Raw genomic sequence first — 5300 nt, 5'->3', positions numbered from 1 at the left:
TTCTGGTGGGTGTGGTGCAGTGTCCGGTGAACGGTGGCAGAAACGACAGACACAGACGCCAGCCAGTGCTCGGGGGGACCTCTCGCCTGTCTCTGGGCCCCTGCGCCTCTCTTCCCGGCCCCTGCCCGTCCTCCCTGTCCACACGGCAGGCAGCGAACCCAAGCGCTCCCAGCCCCACAAACGGCCTGCCCCGCAGAGCAGAGACATGATACGAGATTCCGGATGCTTCCACGCTTCGCGGAGGTGGCCGTGTCCCTAGTCTGTCTTTACAAAACCCTCTGATACATAACCGTGTGGTTTGTTTCACTGGTTAGAAGATAAGCAGAAACGGGGTGTGGGTTGCCCGGAGTTGCAATGCTAGTAGGTGATGAAGTGAACTCCCCTTGGGTTTTGGACTCCTGGCCCTGTACCATTCGGTTTGACCGGCAGCTCCGTTCCCTGCCTGGATGGCAGCGGGCAGCGTTTTTGTAAGAGCACCGGGTGGCCCAGAGTTGCTCGTGGAGCCTCCGGGCGGCGGGGTGGGTCACGGCCCTGCTGTTGTGTTTTATTCCCCTCCCCCCAGCCCTCGGCAACACCAGTCAGCTTTCCATCTTGATGGTTTTCCGTGTCCTGAACATTTCTTATAAACGGAATCACAGAGCATGCGACTTTCTGTGGCTTCTTCGACTTAGCGCGTCGTCTTCCAGGTTCATCCACAAGCGCGTGTCAGTACTCGTGACCGGGTGATATTCCGTCATGTGGATGAACCACACTGTGTCCCTCCGGGCAGAAGTTGACGGACATTCGGTCCGTTTCCACATTTTGGCTCTCGTCAATAGCGTTACTATACGCTCAGGTACAAGATTTGAACATCGTGGGGTGCCCGGGTGGCTCCGTTGGTTAAGCATCCAACTCTGGATGTCAGGTCAGGTCCTGATCTCGGGGTCGCGAGTTTGAGCCCCACTTTAGGCTCCGCTCCGCGCATGAAGCCTACCTAAAAAAAAAAAGACGCGACACCCTGTTCTCAATTCTTTGTGTGCACACCTGGGACTGGACCTGCCGGCTCTCCGGGTAATTCCGTGCAACCGCCAAGCGGTTTTCCACAGCAGCTGCCCCATTTTACGTTCCCGCCAACAGCGCACAAGGGAGTTCTCCGCATCCTCGCCAGCACGTATTCTCCTCCTTTGGATTATTATTTTATTACCCATCCTAATGGGTGTGAAGTGTTCCTGTGGTTTTGACGCGCATTTTCCGAACGGCCGTTGAAACACTACCGGGTTGGACTGTCCCCGGGTCAGACCTGGCTGGGGTGCTGACTCTCCCCCAAGCCTGCGGTGCCTCCCCGGACTTGTGCCCTAACTGCTGAGCCGGAGAGGCCTCGTCCGTAACAGGGTGATGGTACGCACCTGGGGGCTCTTTGGCGGGAGGGCAGAACCAGGCCTGACTGGCTGCAGTGAGAACGTCACCAGCAGAACCCGCGGGGGAGTTTTCCAGGTCCCTTGATGGCCTGCTCAGGCTGGCAGCGTTCAGGCAACAAGAAATTGATCTGTCCCCCTCTAATGGTGCCTGGAAAGGTTTGGACCCCCGTATGGACCCCCACGTACAGCTTGTGCGGTGCAGGGCCGAGGCGAAGACCACCCCAGCTCGCTGAGTCCTGGTTGCAGCTGAGCACTGGGCCAGGCGGATCACGCGCCGTGTTAATCGGCTTCCCAGCCTCCCTGCGAGGCAGCGCCTGCTGCCCGCCTGATGGTGGAGATCACGGCCCGGATGGGGACCTGCTTACCCCTAGAAGCTGTCAAGCAGGAGTTCACGTCGGCTGCCATGCCTGCACCTCGGAGCTCTGGGAGAGTCCACACTGTTCTCCACGCTGCGGGGCGAGCCGCCTGCCGCCCCTCGGAGAGGAAGCCTGGCTGATACCGCGCACACCTCCCCGTCAGCTGGTCTGCCTGCCCCGGCCTCACAGAATCCATCTCTGATGCTTCCTGGTCTTAGAGCAGCTGGAAACTACAGATAAGTCCCCTTCCCCGCCCCCCGCCGCTCCACGCGTGCCGGGCACACTGGGCACCAGCTCCTGGGACAGCGGCAGGAGACGCTGCAGCCCTTTGGGGTGAATCACAGCCCACGCTCCCCCCGGGAACACGTCAGCGGCTCAGACCCCGGGATCGCGCGTGGTGTTCGAGTTCCCGGGACTAGAATACAAAGTGGTGCAGGTTCAGCGAGCGCGCCAGGTGGTACCACTCTTCCCCCCCCGGCCGTCCCTTCCGGGGTCAGATGTGTGCGCCCCATCCCCGCCTCAGACTGCCGTGTTCATGGTGGGGGAGCAGGGCTCCGGGTTGCAAGGTCACGACTGAACGAGTTGGGGAGTCTGGCCTTCCCACTGGCCCGAAGGCGCGGCCCGATGGACTGTGCTGTCCCAGGAAATTGGCAGGAGTGCAGAAAGGACGCAAAACAGCGTCCCGGGAGCCCGTCTTTGGGGTACACTCTGGGCTTCGTCCGCTACAGCCTTAGCGTCCTCAACAAAGCGAGTGCAATCAAATGGTCGTGTTGCTGGGGTTTGCTTGTTTTTTTTTAAAAAAATAACTTTATTTTTCTGATTACAAAAGAAAAATTGACTTCTGAAAAATGTAAATGCGTAAGACATATGCGATGTGCCAGGTTGAAGGCCTCCGTTTTAGGGTGAACAGGCCAGAGGTGGAGCAGTGGCCTTGGCCTACAGGCTGCTGGGTGGGCAGCTCCAGCCCCCACCCCTGGGCCCCAGCGCCCTTTTGGGCCCCGCCAGCCACATAAATCTGAAGGGGAAGGGCCCTTTGCCACCAAAGCTCAAGAAGTGCCTTCCTCGCGTGCCTCGTAAACTAGCTCAGAGGCAATTCTCGAGGTAGATTCTGGCTCGTGAAGGAACCAGGTGGCCCCTCAGCTGACACTGAAGTGACAGCTTCTCGGCGCGGTCCAGGTAGGTGTGGAGAGCCACAGACAGCCGGCACGGCTGTTGGGAGCGTGCATCTCCCAAGTCGTGAAGTCTGCTGGAAGGAGGTTGGGAGCCGCCGCGATGGGGCAGAGGCGCGGGCGTGGGCGTGGGCCCCGGGCTTCCGCCTCCCCGACGCAGACACTCGCCCTTCCTGCCCGGCCGGCCGGTGTCAGCTCGGTGCTCTGGGCCAGTTTTCCGGCCCGCTGACCCACGTCCTTCCAGAATGCAGTTTGGCCGGATCCTTCAGGGTCTGAACACTGAATGCTTTGCACTCCCAGGAATGTCCTGTGCCACAGTTTGTGTGCACAGAGACTTTCTTCAGGGTTTGTTGTTGTTGTTGTTGTTTAATGTTTTTTATTTATTTTTGAGAGACAGAGAGAGCGAGAGAGCAAGCAGGGGAGGGACAGAGGGAAACACAGAGTCCGAAGCAGGCTCCAGGCTCTGAGCTGTCAGCACAGAGCCTGACACGGGGCTCGAACCCACGAACCGTGAGATCATGACCCGAGCTGAAGGACGCTTAACTGACTGAGCCACTCAGGCACCCCAGGGTTTATTGTTTTTTAAGTACAATTATCCCCCCGCTTATGGGTGGGGGATACGTCCCAAGACCCCCCCCCGCAGTGGATGCCTAAAACTGCAGATAGTACCAAACCCTATATACTCTGAGTTTTACTATGCCTTTTCCCAGAATACACGAGAAAGTTGGAGAAAGTCCAATTTGTAAATTAGGCACAGTAGGAAATTCACAATAACTTATAATAGAACAACTATAACAATATATCGTAATAAAAGAGATGTGAATGTGGCCTCTCTCTCCCTCTCAAAATACCGTATGGCACTTGTACCCACCCTTCCTGTGAGGATATGAGATGCCAAAATGCGTGATGAAGGGAGGTGAATGGCGTGGACCTTGTGACCTAGCGCCAGGCTGCTATTGACACGACGATACATCAGGAGGGTCATCTGCTTCTGGTCCGCAGTCGACCAGGCAGAACTGAAACCGCGGAAAGCGAAACCATGGGTAAGGGGGAAACTACCGTCATGGCGAAGATTGGAACAGCTGGACAGGTCGGCTCTAGGGAATGAAAGGCAGCCCCACTTGGTAGACTGTTCTGCAGCTAAGCGTTTCCTGAAGAGGAGTGCAGACAAGTGGATTTACAACAAGGATACGTTTTATGTACAGTAAGATTTATTCTGGACTCAGGGTGGAAGGGGTGTCGGTGACATGTTTTAAATCAGCAAGTTTCTATTTGCTGTTTTTGGGGGGGGCTGTTTTTTGTTTTTTGTTTTTTTTAAATTTTTTTTTAACGTTTATTTATTTTTGAGACAGAGAGAGACAGAGCATGAATGGGGGAGGGTCAGAGAGAGGGAGACACAGAATCCGAAACAGGCTCCAGGCTCTGAGCTGTCAGCGCAGAGCCCGACGCGGGGCTTGAACTCGCGGACCGTGAGATCATGACCTGAGCCGAAGTTGGCCGCTCAACCGACTGAGCCACCCAGGCGCCCCTGTTTTTTGTTTTTTATCTGCATCGGCGATTCTCTCTGAGCAGGTAGCATCTCTGCTGTGCCACAGTCATCAGAGCTCCTGGCTTTGGGTCACATGGTAAAAAGCTAAGTCAAGGACACAGATTGCCTGCTCTTGCCACCGTGGCCAGAGTCTAAATATTAAGACATTTAGACCCTGGGCTGAGCCCACAAGTGGCTCAGACAGACTTGGCGTGGCCCTTGCGTTAAAGGGGTGCGTGAAACTGATCAGCAACCGCTCTGGGCTGGCCCAGCACACAAGGTCGTGAAAAGGCTCTTAGCAAAATGTTGATTTGTTTCCAGTTCTCTGGCCAGCAGCTGAAAGTCCCAGACACTAACCTTGGGTAAGTGATGTAGCCACGAGCACCTCCTTTCTCTCTTTTTTTTAATTCATCCTGGGTTTTTCTTGCTGAAATCATAGCGGGAGAATTTCTCAGAGCTACCTGAAGCACGGGGCTTCCACGGAGGGCACCACGTGGTGGGGTTTGATCATCTACGAAGAGGGGCTCTGGACTCAGCTGGCTTCCAGACTGCTGCCCCCGGCTGTGCCCAGCCAGCCCTCCATGGGGGTCCTGAGGAGCACGGCTTGGTCAGACACAGGCCTGGCACCGGGAGCCCCTTGCTGTGTCGGTGGGGAGGCGGCAGGGGCCAACAGTCTGGTTCCTATGTTAGCCAAGCCCCGCGCTAACACCACTCCAGCAGTTACTCCGGGCACCTGCCTGAGAAGTTGGTATTACGTAATTTACTTTACCAACAAGAATACCAAGGCCCAGCCTCCGTCTGCCTCCAGGCTGCTCCCTTGCCAACACCCGGCTGCCATTACGGCGGCGCA

Source organism: Panthera pardus, unplaced genomic scaffold, assembly GCF_024362965.1.
Source record: "Panthera pardus isolate Hobbes unplaced genomic scaffold, ASM2436296v1 HiC_scaffold_3, whole genome shotgun sequence".
Classification (NCBI taxonomy): Eukaryota; Metazoa; Chordata; class Mammalia; order Carnivora; family Felidae; genus Panthera; species Panthera pardus.
The sequence above is the reverse complement of the archived record's forward strand: the minus strand, read 5'-3'. Positions refer to the sequence as shown.